The sequence below is a fragment of the Protopterus annectens genome, chromosome 8.part0 (assembly GCF_019279795.1).
Source record: "Protopterus annectens isolate FY-2018-M chromosome 8.part0, PAN1.0, whole genome shotgun sequence".
In the NCBI taxonomy this organism is placed as follows: Eukaryota; Metazoa; Chordata; order Ceratodontiformes; family Protopteridae; genus Protopterus; species Protopterus annectens.
In genome coordinates, this window is record NC_056741.1 from 1,342,303,926 (window position 1) to 1,342,326,547 (window position 22,622).

The window sequence follows — 22,622 nt, forward strand, 5'->3', positions numbered from 1 at the left end:
TCATTGGACTCTGATCTTAGGGGGAACAAATAGGCCAATCAAATGACTGGTGGGAAGGCTTGATTGTTAGAGAGGGTCCATAAAAAAATCTTTTCTAAAAAAAATTAGAACTCACACTAATGTGGTTTATTGGTTCTAACTGTTAAAGTAACAGAATTTAAGCAATAAATTGGAAATTATTTCATCCCATCTCCCAGTTAATTTTTCTTTTTTTCATTCCACATTATACAGTAATTACTTTTCTGTTATTCATGTTCAATTCAAATGGAATAGCCAGTCAAACTAGAAATTTACAACCGCAATATGGAGATGATTCCACAGTTGTACTGTAGGAAGGTTCTCTCTAAAATGATCAATTTTAAATGTCAGGATTGTTTTCATTCACTTCAAGCATGGATGGACAATATGAATCTATATCTTAATATTGTTAAAATAAAACCCAATGTTTTTCTTTCCTAGATCTGTCCCTGTTATGTCCTCTGATGATTTCTCTTCACCCTCCCTAGATAGTTACACATGCAATATGAACTAGTAGCCATCTCGGCTGTCATCTGCCAAAATTCTCAGAGTTACTCTTGATAATCAACTAAAATTTTACCTATAAATCATACTCTGCAAATGTAAGAAAAGCATAATTGGCACGATACACATTTCTTACAGGTAACACAAGGATAGCTACAGAATGATCAGTCATTCTTCCCTCAGTAATGTACTCCTCACATCTGTTTCCCAGCATCTCCCCTTCATATTACATTATCTGAAGCAAGCATAAAACTAAAAGTCAAGTTTCACTGCAGGATATCATGGCAGATGTCACTACTGACATTGTCTATCAACTCATCTAGCTAAAGTTCAAACACCATCTTACAGTCACCTAACTCTGTCTTGCTAAAGAAAGTTTTGGCTGCAATCATTAGTGACCAGAAGGTATTTTCATTTCTCAGAATGCTCTAGTAGTTCGCCTGTAACTTATAATGGTCTGCATTTAGGTTCGTAGGTTCATAGGATGATACTAGGCTATTGGCCCGGAGGCCCTTATAAGCCTAGCCAAGAATTTTGCCCATGTTCCCACAAAGTCAGCACCTGTTCCCCCTATCCAGCAGGGACACAGATGGGATCCCAGGGTGTATTCTCTGTTTCCCATCCAGTCATCCAGGTTCCTCTTAAAGAGGGCTAGAGAGGTTCTATGCTTGATATGGAGATGGAGTCTTTTCCATAGATTGGGGAGTCTTTGGGACAGAAATCTATCCCACCGACAAGTTCTATTAATGTCACAGACCAGGTTGAGGCCTTGTGTGCGGGTTGTGCGAGTGGAGTTTAACTTATGGATATGCATCAACTCCATCAAGTCTGAGTCTGAGATGGCCTTGTATGCCAGAAAGAGGTCACCTCTAAGCAATCTGCATGAGACTGAGTAGACAGACAGGCCTTTTAGCCTATCAAGTATAAGACAGGTGTTTGAGACCCTGAACTTTCCTGGTCAGGAACCTCTGTGGTCTTTCCAGCTGCTGCATGTGCTTGGCAAGGTACATGCTGAAGGGGGCATTGTACTCAATAATGGTTCTGATAAGGGAGGAGTGCAGGGATGTCATGACCTTGAACCAAAACAATAAACCAATGAGGCAAAAGTGTCCAGAAAACAGCACAAATCACCAAAAATGTCCAAACCTAGACACCAGGAGGACTAGTACACAAAAAAATCCACTCCAACTATCCGGGCAACTCAGTTAATTCCAAATGTACAACAAAATGTACAAATGATCATTATTTAAAATCTCCAACATTTTCCCTGAATATAGGATACTGTCCATTATTGCTACCCCTCCACCCTTATCGGGTTTCATAACCCTAACATGTTCGTTATTCTTCAAGGTATCCAATAATGTGTATTCTTCCCTACTCAAATTATAGTGCTTTTTAGCTTTGTTGTGACTCTGCCTAAGCTCCATTTTTACCTGAGTTTCGAAGTTCTTCAGCTGTGGGTGGAGGGGAGGGTTAAAAGTGCTCTTTCTCTTGATGGGAATACTATCTCCATTCCACCCCTCATTATTTCTCAAGAAGAGTTCAAATCTATAAGAGTACTTGTCATTTGATTATGAGTACTGGGTACAAACTTAAATCCCTTGCTAATAAGCTAAAATAAACTTTATCAATATCCAAGCCATTGTAATTATAAATACTAAAGTTTTGATATATATGTCTAGCACTTTCCACTGAAATGTCATCTTCCCCTGTTATATTAGTATCTTTGAAATTTAGGGTTAGAAAACCCGATAAGGGTGGAGGGGTAGCAATTATGGACAGTATCCTATATTAAGGGGAAAATGTTGGAGATTTTAAATAATGATCATTTGTACATTTTTTGTACATTTGGAATAAACTGAGTTGCCCGGATGGTTGGAATGGATTTTTTCATGTACTAGTCCTCCTGGTGTCTAGGTATGGACATTTTTGATTGTTATGACCTCCTTGTTACTGGATGAAAGAGGTGGGCCATGTAGAAAGCCTTCTGTACAATGGAGGCAACATGGTGGTCAAAAGTCAGATTGCTATCAACCTGGGTGCCCAAGTCCCTCATGACTGATTGCATGCTTAGCACATTGTTATTAATGTAATAATTAGTGGAGACTCCATTTTCCCCAAAGGGGATAATAATGCATTTCTTGGCATTCAGTTTGAGGCCATGCTTCTGGCACCAGTCATTTGTTTGGGTAAGGCCCCTCTTCAAGGATGTTCACATCACTTGGGGAGTATAAGACAGCACCCAGCTTGCAGTCATCTGCAAACTTGGCCAGCCACAGACCACTGGTTTTGGCTTGCACCTCAGAAAAGTATATCCCAAACAGTAGAGGCCCCAAGACCGATCTTTAGGGTACACCTCTTGTTACAGGTATACTACTATTGGTGGATTCCCCTATTTTGACTGAGTGGGTTCTATCAGTGAGCCAGTTAGCTACCCATCTGGTAACATATGGGTTGATGCTGAGCTAAGAGAATTATCTATTATGCCTGAGTGGGGAATAGTGTTGAAGGCTTTGGCTAGGTCAAGGTAGGTGGTGTGCACCATCTTCCCCTCGTCCATGGCTTTGGTGACTGTTTTGAAAAAGTCAACAAAGTTTAATAGGCACAATCTCCCGTTGACAAAACCAAACTGGCGAGGGGGGGGGTCAAGCATTTGGAGGTTGCCAATGTCCTTGTTTATAAGGTCCATGATAATGCATTCCATGGCCTTGCAAATCAGGCCAGTTAGGTTGATGGGCCTATAATTGTCTGGGTCAGTGGATGCTCCACCTTTGTGTAGAGGGATCACAGTGGCTGTCCTTTATTCAGCTGGGATGAAGCCGGTGCTCAGGCTTTGGTTGAATAGGGTACCTAATAGAGCTGACAGCTCATGCCTGAGTTCATGCGGGATACAGCCAGGGATGTTGACAGGTCACATGGAAACTGTATTTTTTGCCTTTGAGAGGGCATTAAACACCTGCTCCCTGGTGATGAAGGGAGGGAGGCAGGTGCTGGGGATGTCCTGATTTACTGATTGGGGTACGGGGGGGGTGAAGTTTTCACTGAAGCTGTCTGCCAGTAGGTTAGCTATATCTACAGCATTTGTGTATGTGGTGTTATTGACCACCAGTTCAGAGCAGATTTGGGTGTTACCTTTGAGATTGCAGAAATATGTGAAGAAGGCCTTGTGATTGTCCTTAGTGGATGTGGCCAATTTAGACTCAAAGTTAGCCTTAGAGGATTTCACCAGTGACCTTATTTGCTTATTCACAGAAATATGTTTAGATGAGCCACCACGGAAACTAATAAAATCTCCTTTTTATAAAATCTCCTTTTTAATAAAACTTTTAGAACCAAAAAACACACTGAATACTGCCACTTGAACTCCAAAGAATACATAAACGGATAAGCGCTTTCAGCATATAGCCTTCATCAGATCCTAAATGTACTCCATTTCCCTTGGTATTTCAAAGTAACAATAGGACCAATCGTAACATCAGAGGCAGACAAACTCCTTCATTTGAGCCAATTATCTCTATTCAATAGGAACACTGCCCTTTCAGTATTAGTTTCAGCGGGAGTACTGCATTCAAGCCAGGTTTCTGATCTGCCCTCAAATCAGCTATTAATTTGACTTCAATTATCTTCATTTTATTCAGAATGTCTCCTCCTCTTAAGTTCTCTTTCAAATTCTCTAGAGCCATAAACTTAAAAGTGTGACCTCTGTATTCCATAGCATGATTCGCCAAAGCATTAATCTTGACACAATTCTTCACATCATTTATGTATCGCAGGATCCTTTTCTTGAACTTTCTGTTGGTTCAAAGTTAGCCATAGAGGATTTCACCAGTGACCTTATTTGCTTGTTCATATAAAGGAAAGATTGCTCCCAACTTGGCACCTGCTCCTTATTTGTCCTGGACATCATTTTTTCCTTTTATTACAGAGTCTGTTTATTGTTGCTGTCCACCAAACAGGTTTACTCTTTCTTGAGGAAGATGATTTGGTCCTGTCAGGTACTGCTGAGTCCATGCTATATAGGTGCTCATATAGTTTTTTGGTGTAGGCTTGGACATTAGTGCTAGTTCCTACTGAAGGGACGGTGGCTGAGAAGTTGCTTATATCTGCTGTCAGGAGATTGTATTCAGCTTTGGAAGAGTTTTTTTGTTTGTCTCTGACAAGAAGGGGGTCAAGGGAGATGGTGACTTTGAAGGTGATCGTTTTATGGTCAGATCTTACCAAGGAGAATGACACTGTAGGGATGCTACAGTGGCTACTCATGTTGGTTAGTACCAGGTCCAGGATATTTTCCCCTCTCATAGAGGTGTCAACCAGCTAATCCCATAAATCGTGGTTTAAGTTTACCTTATCGTGGGGTTGCTATTTGCTGTGCTGTGGTGGTCTCCGGACTGGTTTTGCTGTTGGGTTTTGGTGTTTCGAGAGTTTTTACAGCGTTTCATAATCTTGGTGTATACAGTTATGGAAGCCAGTCCGGGCTCTTCCACTTTGCACGATGGACAGAGGTCTAACTCTGCCGACATATACAGGTCCAAAAGGGACAGTTTTGGGCAGCTCACGGGTCAACTTACAGCCCTTATCAATCTTCTAACACCTTTAGGTCAAGGTATAAACAACATCATCGTGGAACAACGGGAAATTCTGAAATTGGTTACCAATTCCAAAATGTCTCCACCTGTAGCCATTGACTTACTTGGTACAGACCGCCCTAAAGTCAATACGGAGAAAGAAAACAGTAACGGAACTGACTTTCATTGTACTCCAGCAGTTTTACGTGAAACTGCTTCACATCCACCCGCGGATCCACCTCGGTGTTCTAATGAGGGGAATACTCCACCCACATCGACCTTTTTGGAATGGATACACACCGAACCAAAATTTTTATACGACGAGCAGGGGGCCAGCCATGCAGGGGGCAGGCGCAATTATTTAGAAACACAGCGCCTCCTTGAAAATGCTCTTTACCGATACAAAATGCTGGAACTGGACAATCTGTATCTGACTGAATGCCTCAGCAAAGGCATTGTGCCTAAAGGTTTGAGAGTGTATAAATATCCAAACCAGGTGTTTTCTGGTAGTGAATTTCATAAGGATCTAATTGCAGTTTTTGATCAATGTGGTTTAAGTATTGTTAAGGCTATTGTGAAGAAAAACAGTAAGGAAATTTTAAAACTACAAAATGATATTTCTCATTACCATAAATGTGTTACTGAGGATTTATTATTTGATGCTGCCAAATATTATGATATAAGGAGGGGAGTTGACCAACACTGTGAAACAGTGCTCAATTGCAAATATAAGAAGCTAAGGAGGGATATTTTAGAGTATCAAGAAGGGCGGTAGTATCCTAACCCCCCACACAACAGATGGCACACTGATAACTATAACAGTGAATATCCAGTTAATAGAAACGTTCCAGATCCTATAGTCTTGGATGAACAGGAGGGTGAGGTGTTTTCTACAGAACAATTACAGGGAGAGGGGTACAAGGGGGAATTTTTACCCCGTAGGTCCGAACGTATACGTCAGCAGGGACACCAGTCTACAGAGGACCATCACCCTTTAGACAGAGCCCCACAGGAGCGGAGAGGGGGAGGGGGGCCAGCCCGAGCATGGAAGAAAAACAGGAGACAGGACTGGTAGAAGTAGAACAACATGTTATAACCCCTTTAGGTGAATATTTTATGCATACTAAGGACAACTATCATATTTACAACTATAGTGATTTCCCAGTTTCTGACGCTTGTTTCCAGCTTTTTACTAAGGGATTCAAATTTGTCCCTAACAGACGTAGCAATTTAGTACATACCATCCTGGATTTGAAACTGTTTATTCGCAAGCTTAATTTGGAAAACCTACTGGGAGCTACATCTGGGATCCCCAGTCTACACTTAAGAAAATCTAGTACTTTTAACCCCCCACTCCATCCACAGCTTAAGAACTTGGAACACAGAATTGAGACAAAATTTAGGAAGGAATTGGCCAAAGACAAATATGTGGCCAATCTAAGCCTGGAAGAAAACACATTACTACAAGAACTAAGTAAAGATTCCTCCTTGAGAGTTATGGAACCAGACAAGGGCGGTGGAACTGTATTAATGGATCAAAACCTGTATCAGGCAAAGATGTATAACATCTTAAATGACTATGACAAGTATACATCTGCCTCCATCAATGAAATTAATTTGTCCTACCACAAAATAGATTTGGCAATCAAAGACCTGGTTGATCAGGAGGTCATATAAATGGATACCTATACCTACCTTAATAACCCTGACCCTAGGGTACCCTCTATTTTTGGGGTGCCCAAGATACATAAAAATCCTCAGGACCCACCCTTGAGACCCATTGTAGCTGCTCAAGGGTCTAAGACACACAACATTTCCTAATACCTAGACTGGAAACTCAAGGAATTGTGGGGAAGGCAGGACTACATTCTTAAAGATTCATGGGCGTTTTTACGTAACATCCACACCCATTTATTTGAAAAAGAAATAGTATTCCTAACAATTGATGTTGTTGATCTTTTTTGTTGTTGATCTTTTTTCAGTCATTCCTAGTGACATAGGACTGGAATGGGTGGAGGAAGCTTTGTGGGAGTGTCCTCATATTACCAATAACGACATCCATATTGTTACTGAATTATTAGGATTGGTTTTGAAAAACAACTTTGTTTTCTTTGCTGGTGAATATTTTCAACAGACGGCCGGAGTTTCCATGGGGGGCTAACTGTGCCCCCACTTATGCTGACATCGTTATGTACATGTGGGAGAAGAAATTTGTTATGAATAGTTCCTTTTCTAACAATTGGAACTATTATTGCAGATTTCTGGACGACATATGCATTTTTTGGAACGGACCAGTGGAGGGCATTGAAAGCTTCATTGAGTATATACACACTACTACGACCTTCCTAAAATTTACCCACCAAATATCCTATCAAAGTGTCAATTACTTGGATGTGACCCTTACTAAGGAAGGGAAAGGGGTAAAATCTTGTATCTATAGAAAACCTACTTTCGCCAACAGTTATCTACATTACCTGAGTTCGCACCCACGTTTTCAAAAAAGAGGAATCGTTAAGGGACAGTTTGTCCGAATTTCACGGATGACCTCTTTGGATGTGGACTTTAGAGTAGAATGTGACACCCTGAGATCTTTATTTTTAGAAAGAGGTTACCCTATTGATTTGGTGCAATCAGTACAAGATGAAGTCATGGCTGCACGTAATACCAGATTTAGTCCCATTTTGGGTAAGAGGTGTGGAGAGACTGACGGTTGTTCCCGTAAGAATACAGAGGGGATGTTTTCGGGTAATTTTACTTTCATCACCGATTTTAGCATCAACGCTCCTCATATTAGGAACATAGTGGAGAAAGAATGGCAAATGTTTCAGGAACTTACAGATTTAAATTCATTTAAGGACAGGGAATTAAAGACTATATATAGAAGAGGATTTAACATGAAAAGAGTCCTGGAACAGCATGAGACTACATTTCAACCTTCCCGTAAGAGAATCGGAACATACAAATGTGGGCATTGTTCATCCTGTAAATATCTAGTCCAGGATAATCATGTATACCTGGAGAGTAGAAACAGGGACATCAAGGCCACAGGGTACTCCAACTGTTTGTCCACCGGAGTAGTATACTTGGCTATATGCCAAATATGTCCGGCGTTCTATATCGGCAAAACTGAGCGACAATTAAAAAGACGCATATATGAACATCAATACGATATAGTTAAATCTAACATTAAAAATGCATTATTCAAGCATACCACTGAATGTGAGGGAGTAAAATTTCTGTATTTTGTAGTAGAAACTGTCCCTAAGGACACAAGAGGTGGACCCTGGGAGGCCAGGTTAGCTCATAGGGAGACCTATTGGCAGATCCTCTTAGAGTCCAACCAAGCTCCGGGGTTAAATGAATTTATTTCTATTGTACCTTACTTAAAGCTTAAAGCAAGGCGTATTTAATACATGCTTTCAATATATATAAATTATACATATTTTAATGTTTTTTTAATAACATAAAAATGTATGTTTTGAACCAAGGTTATTTACTTATTTAATTATTTATTTTGGTTCATGGTTTTAATTTCACATATATTAAAATAACAACCACACAGTTGCGACTAAGAGAGATCAATAACAAACTGTAATTCTATTCAGTATGATTATTTTAGTATTCCATAAGCATTATGTATACCTATTGTATTTTAATGGTTGTTTAAGATATCTTTTTTACAAATTTGGTTAATTATATTATTGTATAATTGATTGATTAATCACTGTTTAATATGTGTATTATTTAAATCACAGTGTGCTTTGTGATTTTATCTGAGGAAGTCGTGCTGATCGACGAAAACGTGTGTGATATATTTTATATTGTTTGCACGTTAATAAATCGTGGTTTAAGTTTACCTTATCGTGGGGTTGCTATTTGCTGTGCTGTGGTGGTCTCCAGACTGGTTTTGCTGTTGGGTTTTGGTGTTTTGGTGTAGGCTTGGACATTAGTGCTAGTTCCTACTGAAGGGACGGTGGCTGAGAAGTTGCTTATATCTGCTGTCAGGAGATTGTAGTCAGCTTTGGAAGAGTTTTTTTGTTTGTCTCTGACAAGAAGGGGGTCAAGGGAGATGGTGACTTTGAAGGTGATCGTTTTATGGTCAGATCTTACCAAGGAGAATGACACTGTAGGGGTGCTACAGTGGCTACTCATGTTGGTTAGTACCAGGTCCAGGATATTTTCCCCTCTCATAGAGGTGTCAACCAGCTGATCCAATGCATTGGCATTGACAAATTTATGAGATCTCTGGGTGTTCATGCTTGGGTGCGAATAAGTCTTTCACTCTATGGTTGGGTAGTTAAAGTCACCCAGAATCAGGGTAGAGGGTTGAATCTTGAAGGATTCAGGTAAGTCCAGATAGGTGGAGTGGGCATCTTGAGTCATGGTTGGGGAGTCTGTAGCTAGCTATGATTTGAACAGGTGTTTTCTAAACAGTTAACTGCACTTGGAGTGTCTCCTGTACATCATAGTGTTTGACCAGCCAGGAGGTGTGTATGTCTTTGATAAATATTGAACCTCCACCTCCTGTGGCATTGTAGCCCTCCTGTTTGTGGTCTGAAGATATGGTAGGATGAATAACCTGCTAAGGCTGGGGTGCTCTCCACAGCTTTGAATCAGGTTTCAGTGACTGCAAAAATGTCAGCATCCTCCAGGGTAAGGAATACTTGTAATAAGTGCACTTTCATGCTAAGACTCCTAGTGTTTCGCAGCATGACCTTTAAATTATATTTAGAAGAATTTTTCATGTTGGTAATTTTGTGCTTATGACTTTGCCTAAAAAAAGGCACTATGGGGAAGGCAGGCCTTTGCCAGAAGCCTGAACCTCAAGGGAGACAGATGAAGGCCATCTCTGGCAAAACATCGTGGTCTGTCAATCATGTCCTCTCAAGCTGCCAGGTACTGTATCCCCTTGGAATGACACCAGAAACTAAGCCAATGGTTAAAGTCAATCATTTTTTGTTTGTATTGAAGCATCATTCTGGGTGACAGTAGGATGCTGCTTAAGGCTAGGGACATACCTACCTGGGGCACATATTCAGTGCGCTCAATCATGTCTCTCTTCATATAGTCCACAGAGGTATGTCTCAAGTCGTTCACATCAACATGGGCTATGACAGAGTCATAACAGTACCTGTTAAGAGACTTGAGTGCATGTGTGATATGGCAGATTTTAGCACCTGACAAGCAACTTACAGTGACTTTCTCCTTGTCTAGCCTGGTGAGGGGCACATCTGTGTGTCTCACGATAGAGTCTCCAATGACTATTATGTTAGGTTTGTGGCTAGGTCTTAGAGGCTGTGAGACACAGGCATGTGTACTATGTGTGATGCTTGGTGCTGTGGGTTGTGATGTGTGTGTGTATGTTTGCTTTAAAAGTCTCTTTTGTTTAGGTATGTTTTTGTTGAGAACCTCCACATATGTAGGAGTGTGTTGTACAGGTGTGGGTGGTGTTTGTAGTGTTTGTGCAGGCAACCTTCTCAGTGCCAGATGTACTGGCTTGTGACTGAGACAGCAAGGATTCTAGGTTCTTAATGTAACTGCATCTCTCACTTATTGTGTTCCTAGGTGGTAGTAGTAGCAGGTTATCTGTGTACATAAGGCAGTTACTACATTGTCTCAGGATGCCCATATCAACCAGACTAGCAAGAGAAACCACAGGAAATTGTCCATCCCTGGTTGTCAGAATCTGTGGAAGAGAGGTCAGGGATAGTAGAGTGGGTACTATGAGTAGAGTACCTATAGGTGTGAGTAGGGCAGGATAAAATCAATACAGTATCTGCAAGCGAGGGCCTCACTTACACAGGAGTGCTGGTAAGGGAAAAATGCAGCTGAGATACCTCAAAAAGGGTTAAAACAGCGCAGCAGTGGTGCACGATGTGCAAACAAGCACAGATCCTTGCAAACACAAGGTTTAAATACCACAAAAGTGAAAGTAAAGTAGAAACACTGGAACTGACCAATCAACCCTTGTCCCTGAGCTCTTAGCTAAACACCCTATGCCAGACCAGTTCCAACCAGTTCACTTACTCCCACTAAGTGCAGGCAGGCCCCAGTTAACACAAGATGGCATAGCAGGAAACACAGGAATCACACAAATAGATCTGGATATAGCAAAACCTGTAACCAGACTATGCTAAAGATATTTAAACTCTGTTCAGGTAAATTTAACACAGAAAAACAGATACACACTTAAATATAAACAGCAGCAAGCAAGAGCAAACTGATTTAAACAAATTAACCAGTTAACCAAAAAAAAAAAAGCTCAACATTGAGCTCTGTTCCAGCAACCTTCAAATCAGATGGGTTCTAACTGCACACTCCTGCCACTATTGCGTGGGGGGGGGGGGGTCTATATTAGATCACTGAACACTTAAAAAAGTAAATGGTGATTAATCAACCCAATGTAAGCGAAGCTTACAATGTTGAACTGTCAGAATTTTTCCAAGGGAAAAAAATTGCTGTTCCAACAAAAAGAAAAAAGAAAAAAACACTTTAGACATTACATTAAGTGGGGGGCTGCACCCCCAACCCCCTACTTAAATATACCAACTTCAAGACCGCACTACAGTGCCAAAAATGGCAAAGTAATGAAGTGGCCAAGCAAATTCTTTCCCAGAGAAAGAATTCACTTAAAAGCTGCTTCAATATTTTGCCGTTTCAGTCTTTTAAGTTCGACCAAGACGCATTTGAAAAAATGCGTCTTCAGTCTACTAATAGGAACCCCGCAGGGGAATCCTCTCCAAAAAAGATGGCCTGGATTAGTGCTCAAGTTATACAAACAAAGCTAGATTCAGCAGTTATGAATCTAATCTATGCTACAGCAAACAACGTGCACCAATTTCAGAAAAAGCATTTCAAATAAGCAGGCACAATAAGCCTTCAAACAGCAATTCCCAACTCAGAAGGGCAGACTGTACCATCTCCTCCCACAAGGGTGTAGACCACAAACTGCTTAATGTAAATTAACTGGTCTGAAGCCTAAGTACTTAAACCAGAACTAAGACACTTTTAGGATAGCAGACACACTAAGCCTTCAACCAGCAATTTCCAACTTAGAAGGATGTAAGCTACCACTCCTGTCACAAGAGTATAGACCACAAATCTTCCTAATACAGAACAACTGGCCTGAAGCTCAAGTGCTTAAACCAAAAGCTTAGATTAAAAGTTGCAATTTAATCAGGCTACTAACAAACAGTAACAAATGCAGCAGAATAAATGCAATGGAATATTTTTAAGGACAAGCAGCAAAAGCAAAATAAGGTATAGTAGGAAGAAACACAAACACAGTAAAAGTAGATGAATAAAGTGCATTTTTTTAGGTTAAGTGGCAAGAGAGGAAACTCTCTCTATCCCCGGAAATATATCTCATGGGTACATCATACCAAAAACATTATCTTACATATTCTTATCAGTTAGCAACAGCATGCCTTTAGCCAACAAGCTTGAGCGCTTGCTGAATCCAGTTCGAATTTTATTTTTAGGAGATCCATTTCTAATTAACTTAGTTGAACAGAGCTGAATCACCAACATATTGGACATGTGTGACCTCAACACTATGCTTTGACATGTATGTAAATGGTGCAATCAGCTGTAAAAACAGATCCTCAAAGTTCACAGGAACAGATAGAAATAGGTCACAACTGCTTATTTGCCTGTTAACAGGCTGCATCCTACTGGTAAGTAGTACTGAAACCAGGTATTGGAGCTGATGTCTAGTACCCTCCTCTGATAGAGGATGTATTAACACAAGCTCATCTACATTGCAGAAGGCTTTATTAAAAGTGAGGAACATTGCAACAACATTAAAATCTTTGGTACAATGATGAGCCATAAAACTAGTACCACTAGTAAGGACTTTTTCTAAATCATGACCTGGCCTAAAATCATGTTGCAGCTTGTTTATTTAGATGTTCATAGATAAGTACTAGGCTAGCTGCCCTTGTGGGCCATTTTATATCTAGTCAATTACCTTCACAGGTGAGAATCAAACCCTGTACCTTGTGTCTGTGACGTAAAGACCTTAACCATTATGTCATCCCCCAACTTCTTGTTATGATATGTGGGAAAAAACAAGAACACCATTTGAAAACTCACTCAGGCATGCATTCATCACATGGAAAGCACCCCAGCAGAGAACCAATCTGGAAAATAATGGTCAAAGTGAAGGCTGCCTTTTATTTGGTATATATGACTAACACACTGATAAAAATGAGAGGAGCAGTGTAATATGCAAAATGTAGTTTGAATACAGATACAAATATATGGCTTTGGTATACTTAAAGAATAGCAAGTACTTTGGAAGTAAACCTGGTGGTCTACTTGGTAAATAGATTAATGATTTCAGTGATGTCTGCAACTGGTTGCTATAGGTGATTTCAAGTACCAAAAGAAAGGTATAAAAGTACTGAGTCAACTGATGCTGCCTCCAAGAGTTTTTTTAATGGAAAGAATAGTTAAGGAATGGACAACAGAGGAGGTAGGAAGTATGTTAGAAAAGTACAAGGGAAAGACAAGAGTGGGGAGAAAAAAGGACTTAGGAAGTTTGAGATCTCGAAGGAATGACGTGGCTGTGAAGAATAAAGGTACAGAGTATGACAGAAAAGTATTAGAAAGGTACTGGGGAGACCAAGACTTAAGAATTACAATAACTCTGATAATAATAAGAATAAAGGAAGATGATGGGTGCAAAAGAATGAGTTATGGGGGTCTGACAGAAACATAAGGGGGGCAAGAAGGTGGAAGAGTAAGACTTAGGAATGACAGAAGAATCTCTTAATGGTTAGAACTGGGAAGGGTGTTAATAAAGAAAGAGGAAAGGGAAGAGAGTAACTACAGCTGGTACATGAAATACACTAAGGCTGCACAAACATCAGCCATCTTGTTTTACAGTAAAACAAAGGATTCCACCCTCCCCAACGCTGTGCAACCGTAACAGCTAGACCATAAATGTAGTCGAGCTATGGACATGATACATATACTGGAAATTTGGCTTTATTTTGCCAGTATTACATTTGTCCATTTTTACTGTTTAGTTACATACATTTGCAGTTGTGCCTTTTTGTCATTACAGCAACCAGGAACTGAAGTAGCTCAGTTATTTACAATGCTTAAAAAACACAATAATGTAATAACAAAATAGTACAAGCTTAGTATCCCTTCCTCTAAAAATGCTGGAGAACCCCTGCAACAAAAGCAAGATGAAAATCTTATATACTAGACTGTTACAAAAACAGCAGTATACCATTCCCAGTAGTTAAAACAACAACTGTCCACAATGATTATCAAGAAATGTTGCTGAACTTCTTGGTTTGATTGCTCATGAGTCTGCAACACTCATAATAGAATGGAAGCAAAAACAGCAGGGATATGACAACACAGGAAATGAAAGTATAGAATTCTTAGAGACTCTGTAGGAAGATTTGCTTTACTGATAACAGAGTATTCCAAATTGCAACCGGATAAGAAGATAAAACAAAGTAGTTCACACCGATGATAAGTGATAAATGGGTTTGTCCACTCATAATAGATCCCTTGATGAATCCTGAAGTGTAATACCTGACCGGCAACATAAACAAGGATGTGACACCTGAAAACAGTTAACATAATGCAATAACCTAATTAAGTAAGGCAGATAATCCCTTCAACTGTATATACAAAAAGAAAACAAAGGTCAGCTAAGTTAATTTCATAGCCCAAGTCTCCTTGTAAACCTAAACATTTGGAGAAATGAAAAAAGAGCAAAAAAAGCCCAAGATCGATATATGTTATTTTGGGGGCTTTTCTACTTTTCCCTAGTACGTATGAACATGCAGTTGGTGGGGATACTTCTGGCTGCTAAGGAAAAAAACACATTTATTTCAAGTTGTAATCAATTATTCTGCATGTAACAGGGAGCTTTTGATGGTTTGCATTCATATGTGCATGCAGAGATGTGTGGGCTGATTTTTAGGTGGCAAGTGTTGCAGAAACATTGCATATTTTCGTGTGTTTCATGTAGTCCTGATATAAATACTGTTGAGATTGCCACATAAAAACTTGAAATTTGCAGACAAGTAGCACTCAGTTTATTTAGTTTGCCCAGCAGCCTAGGTAATGCATGATCCGTAGACAGCCATGAGTGAAAGGCAGCAGTAACTTACTTCCACGTATATCCCAGACTTTCCAGTGAAAGTGTTTCATGTCTGCCCCATACTATATGTACAGATTCAGCTATGCTGATATAAAAGTCTAAGAAGCTAGTATCAAATTCTTTTTCACATAGTTACCACAGCAGGCTGAGTAGGGAAGGTGTAATGTACGCCTCATGTTCTTTGACAACCAACTAATTCTCAAGCAAACTGATACGGTACATTAAATATGTATTTACACAGTGTCACTAGAGGCAAAGCCATCACATAAAAGCACTCAATGTCATTCAGGTTGTCAGTAGTACACATGCTGCACCCATCACACACAGCATGAACCAGACACAGACCCACATATGCTAGGCACTTAAATGTAAACTTCCTAGACCCCAAAGATGAAGCACCCATGACAAACGCCCTCAACAACCTCAAACACACCCTTAAAACATCCACATCAACACATGCAGCCACATCTCATGGAGCTTCCACTTTTAATCCCATAAGGCAAGCCACCACACAATACAACATTCTGGTCATTAGAGACTCCATTGTGGGCCACACTGATGTCCCTCTCACAGGCTTGCCTAAGGAGAAAGTCATGGCCAGCTGTTTATCAGCAGACAGAATCCACCTGGTTTTAGAATGGGTGCAGTGGAGAGCAGAGACCATTATCAGTTTTATCCTAACAGGGTCGTATCACAGCCCTATTGAGTTTAAAGAGTTTAATCAGAAAATTAATACATTTATTTCTCCTCATTTTTCCCCAACCAGCAACAGCTTTTGTGGGGCCCCTACACAGTCAAGGATGATAAAGGGAGGCTCCTGAATCCATTTATATAGTCTGGGAAGTGAAGCTCTGTGTGTCTGAATGTTCTGTGATATATTTTATTCCTTACTTTTGAAATATAATTACTTGTTAGCTGCACTTTTACTGATAGCCAGGAGAATGTGTGTGTCATGGCTTATTGGGTATATGCAAACATAAACATCAGTGATATTTTTACACACACACACACACACACACACACACACACACACACACACACACACACACATGCATGCACGCACGCACGCACACACACACACACACACACACACACACACACACACACACACACACATATATATATATATATATATATATATATATACACATGCACACACATAAGCATAAGCCATAACAATACTAATTAATACTTATTTCAGCAAATAGCAATACATTGTACAACACTGGTACTTCCACACCAGATCAGTGACTGCAGTCTAGCAGTCAAACAGCAGCAGGTGTACTTTTACTTACCTCATTGAGGAATAATGCATACTCACTGTCCCTGATTTCATACACCTTCCCTAATTTTGCTCTATCCTTTGTAAAAAGTTTGATTTGCTGATAAATCATTCAGGATTACAGTCAAATCCAGAAAGAGTTTTATACATCTTACTGTCCAAAAAATGCATGACTATGAAAAAGGTGTTATTTTAATAACTTTTTAAGTGAATTAGATTAATATTTAAAATGTGTTCCTGATTTTCAGCCTTCATTCCTCTATTATTTTTGGCATTGTGCTGAATTCTTCAGCAAAGAAGTTGAGAGTTATATTATCTGGTGTTTTACCAGTATTTATAAAACTCCTAGAAAGAGAAAAACCATCCCTGAAAATTGGAAGCATCGTGTCTTCTTAAAATCCAAGGTTTGCACTGAGATCTGTCACTCAGGGCTGCTGATCTCTCTAGTGCTTGCCTTGCTCATGTTCATTATTGGCGTTATCCTATTAGGGTCACATCACAGCCCTGTTCAGGTTAAAGAGTGTAGTTAGGAAATTAATACATTTTTTCTCCTCATTTTTCCACAACCAGCAGCAGCTTTTGTGGGACCCCCAACACAGTTGAGGATGATTAAGGGGGGCCCCTGCAGCCGCAGATATTGCAAGTACTTAAACATGGCTATGTTCTTAGTTTAGTGGAGAGAATGTCCACCAGTAATGCTTAACTAAACCAGAGGCAGTATGTCAGTGATAAAACATTTAAAGGAATTACTTGATAAAACACTGTTACTATAACCATAGATATCTTTGAATTTTAAAGGAGATATAAATAAGAGTTATTACCCAGATGGTTTATTAAATATATAAGATTGCTGTACTAGCTTTTGTTGGTTTGACAGACAACTTACAGAATATCAAGATAAGATAACTTGTTGTTGGGGCCCCAGCAACTGCAGCATTCACTGGTGCTTAAAGCCAGCTATGCTTAGAAAGGTGCTTAGCAACTGTTAAGTACCCCAAGACACTTTTAACATCTAGTCTGGCACTGACGCAGACAGTGCCAACCAGTAAATAGCAAGAACAGGACATGAAATGGTTTTGTTTCCACTCCAGTTTCTGCCTGTTCTCTGTTAAAGTACACACAGCTTTTTGAATTCAACTGCTTCCTTTAGACAGGGAATACATAAGGACATCAACCACTTTCTCAGTGCTTTGCTAGCTTTTGGCACAACACATTGCATTCTTTTTTTTATTTTACTTTTGCCTAACTAGTAATACATGAGGAAGATAAATCTCCATGCACTATAAAGAATTATTATCGGATCTCTGATCACAATACATTTTGTGTTTTCTCGAAATGGATGCCAAGATTCACCTTGAGAGTTGTGCTCTCAAGGTGAATTTCTTGGCATGCATGCCTCAGACACATAATATATACATTATGATCAGAGACCTGGTCATAAGCTTCTACATTGTGATCAACCTGTTTAAAAGCTTTAGAAAATTCCAAGCAAACTGCAGTGTGAACTCGTTTTGCAATGGTAATGTACATTCTGCTACCCTAAAGGTGTGCCATGTCCTTTGTAAGGAAATCACTGATGTAATAACATAATGTTTAAAACATTGGCAGTTTCATTGTGGGAAGTGTAGTCTAATGGGTTATCAATTATTATTTAAGATGCAATATAAGAGTCTCTTCTGGCTTATCTAATAGTCACTTAGCATTTATTTCTGATAGTCATATATGAATTTCTACATTTTGTATCATCACTTGCTTTGTAGCCTTTCCAGGATTTGCCCATTTCAGACATGGCTTCCCTAATATGTTTGCTGATCTAATTGGGGATCTATTACTTCTTATCCTGACCCATCTTGCTTTATCAAGTATTCCAAAAGGGTACTTTTAAACAGTGTGGTGGCACTGTATAATGAAGGTATATGCGTTATACTGGAACACTTGATTACTTACAAAATTTGGTCAATTTTTTTCAAAGAAAAGGTATTTTAAATTTCAGGTGGTGGTTATGTGTGTAAGAGATCTGGGAAAACTACATATGTGGGTGAGAAGTCACTTAGATTGTCACAGACATTACCAACTGCTATGATATTTTCTGACTACCTTCTAGGAAATCCAGTCTAAAATGCATTGTGTGTTTGTATTTTATCTTTATGAGTATATGTGTAATAATTTGTGAAAATCCTAGGGCTGTACAGTTATTGATTATATCATTCTGGTTGTTTTGGTCCCAATGAATATTATAGTAACTAATATAAAAAAGAGTTCTCTACTTATGTTGCCTACAAACCAGGTTAAGGGGGTAGAAACAAGTTTAGAGGCTAGGTCAAGTTTAAAAAAGGTACAGCCTAAATTCAAGTATCTATTGCCTCACCCTAACATAACATTTGAGCTTGTGTAACAAAGCAGTGTCACTACCATTAAATACCAAACTTTATCTGTAGCCAATTGTGCACCAATCTACGCCAACTTGGTCATGGCCTCTTGGGAAAAGAAACACATTTTAACCTCTGCCTTTAACAAACACTGATGTGTTTACCTGCAATACCTTGATGATGTGTTTATAATATGGGAAAGGAATTATAACATATCTGACAAGTTGGTTCATCATATTAATAATGTGTGCTCTTACTTCAGATTTACACATATGAACTCTTTAGAGAGTTCTAATTATTTGGATGTCACCATTTTTAAAGATAGGAGAAAAAATGTTTTGGTTTACAGAAAACCCACTTATTCCAACAGTTTCCTTGACTTTAGGAGCAGTCACCCCACCTATACCAAGAAAAATATTAAAGGGCAAATGGTTCGGGCAGCTAGGATGTTCTCAGACCTGTTTCATTTTATATTGGAACTACCCAAACTGATTAAGATGTTTAGTGACAGAGGATATCCTATAGAATTAGTGACAACCATAGGGGGACATTCTGGAAGGGTGGGGTACTAGATACAAACCCCTACTGGGTACTAGTCAGGACTGGGCTACCACTAAAAGTAAAGTTACTACCATGACGTTCCTCATTTCTATAGTACTATACTATAGTGACTTAGGTTCAGATGTTAGGAATATTTTGAGTAAGAATTGGGAAATGTTTAAAACTAATAGTGAACTAATCAAGACATTAGGGGAAGAACCCTCTTGTGTACAAAACAGGGTACAATGTAATGTTAGAACACCCAGTGCGGATTGTTAATAATGAGAAAGGAACCGTTAAATGTGGTTCCTGTAAGTATTGTAAATTTATTTTACAAGAACATAGAATTGTTTTGGGTAATCCACCACAACAAGTTAGACTTTTGACAGGGAATTGCGGTAGTAAAGGCATAATATACATTGCAGTTTGTCAAGGCTGTGATAACTTTTATATAGGTAAAACTGAGAGATCATTATGTAAACATATAAATGAATGTATATATGCCATTCAACACAAAAACGTTAACAATGCATGGTATAAAAATTCCTTTGTTTGTCCCCATTTCTACAAATTCCTATTTGGGATTTTGGCTATAGTCAAAACAGATTATAGGAGAGTTTTTTGGGAAAACACTTCACAAATGAGCGAACTGAGATGGTAATTGAGATTAAACACTGCTACATTGCATGGTATTAATGAAAACATTTCTATATTACCAGTATTAAGAAGGAGAGCCATGGACTTATAATTTTTTAAAAATATTACTGGTATTTTATTACGTATTTTTACTGATTTGATGTTAGGATCAACATACTAGTTTTATTATTTATTAGTTTTAGAATAATTTGCACATCCCTCTTGATTTTTCTTAATATTCTTTAATATTTTTAACACAGTATTTTAAAAACATTGATACTATAGGCAGGAACGGTGTTATATATGTTTTGTTTTAACTATTTTTACAATGGTTTTAAATTGGTGCTCTAACCTAGATAAGTGCTTGTGAATTTAAATGGAATGTTAGTTTCCAATTGTAATTATTAAATCATATGATGGGAATGTATTTATTCATGATTATGGCAGTGCATTAACGGTTCTGAAGAAGTCCCATTGTCAGGGATGAAAGTGCTTGACCGTTTTTCTTGTTTTATTGTCTAATGAAGGTTTTCAGCTAAAGTTTTGCTGGTTATAGAGTCTTCTTAAGTTCCTGAGAGTACCCCACTATGTGAGCCTTTTTTTGTTTTTAGAGTTTGTTGGTGGCCGCATGGATACACGCTGTGTGCATTTTAATAGTCACATACTTTGCAATGTAACTTCATGCTCACAAAAATCTGATTGTTCCATTATCATTTCATAGGTGTACACTAGGCTAACAACCACTAGGGCCTTTATAAGCCTAGCAATGCAACCCAAATGTATCCCACATGTTATTGTTCCTGAGAGGTTATTCTATAGGGTGTATGTTAGCTAGAGCATGATGTAATGGTTGCTTCTGTCCCTCTCAGATAAAGGTGACACACCTGGGGTGAATGTTTGATTTTCCATCCACTGGCCCAGTAGATTATAGATCTAGTAGTAGTAATGCAGGTAAAACACATTATACTCTGTGGTACAAGCCTGACATTTAAATCATTAAGGTTTGCTCCCTTTTCTGCTTACTTACTGCTAAATCCAGATGGAGACAGAGCACCAGTTCAATGCTTTATCTGAAGTGGTAAGACGTATGCTTAAACTGTCAAAGATTATGTCTGAAGAAGCTCACTGATTCTCAGTGTAGCTCACTCCACACAGCCTCACTTTACTTGGCTGTGCTATGCTCCTCTATCCTCCTCCCACCTCACCTACCCACCCACATCAATATCCTTCGTACTCTTTAAACTCCACCTCTCTCAAGCCCAACCAATCCCCAGCACTGATCATCACTGCATGTAATGCCTAACCAGAGGCTCATAATCTCCACCTTACAATATTCTTCATCTTACTTTCTCTCTATCACTTGATTGTGGACACACAAATTACCATACCCATGACAGCTACAGCTGGGTATAGCCAGAGAAACAGTCTCCACATAACTAGCCCAAGCTGGTGGATCAGCTACACTAATTACTTAATACCACTCTGTATATAGCAATATCTCAACAATGTCACGCTCCTAAATCATATGTATGTGTGTGTATATATATATATATATATATATATATATATATATATATATAATATTGTATAATAGATATAGAAATGTATATGCATGCATACACACACACACACACACACAAACACACACACACACACACATATATATATATATATATAGAGAGAGAGAGAGAGAGGGAGAGATAGAATTATTTAAAATGTAGTTTGTTTTTTTTTTGTATTATTTTAAAGACTGTAAAATTTTGGAGCTTTCCTCCCTGAGCCTCTGGTGAAAATGGACTCCTACCCAGTTGGACTTTCACAGTAATCAAAGGTCAATAAATAAAAATAAGCGACTGCTAAACTCACCAAAGGCTCCCAGTACGTCTCTCTTTTCACTTTCCAAAAATCAGGAGACAAACACATGACCACTCAGACCAACACAACACTTCTCCCAGCAAGTAAAATGTCTGTTCATTGGATACCTAAATGCAAGCAGCCTTAATAACGAATGATACCAGTTTGAAATTTGGTCAGTTACATATAAGCTCAAAATTATAGCAGTCATTGAACTCTGACTGCAGATTAATTCATACGTCTCAAATACAGTAAAAAAACAATACTCCATTTTCTATGATAATAGACAAGGAAATAATCAGAGAGGTAGTGTAGCAATATTGATCAATAAACAGGCTAACCTACACCCATTATTAATAGCCTCAAACACCTCTGATGAAGTCTCCTCTAACTGGGTACTAGCGCAGTTACAGTTAACATACCCAGATATTTGTCTCTAACTGGGTACTAGCGCAGTTGCAGTTAACATACCCAGATATTTGTCTCTAACTGGGTACTAGCGCAGTTACAGTTAACATACCCAGATATTTGTCTCTAACTGGGTACTAGCGCAGTTACAGTTAACATACCCAGATATTTGTCTCTAAATGGGTACGAGCGCAGTTACAGTTAACATACCCAGATATTTGTCTCTAACTGGGTACTAGCGCAGTTACAGTTAACATACCCAGATATTTGTCTCTAACTGGGTACTAGCGCAGTTACAGTTAACATACCCAGATATT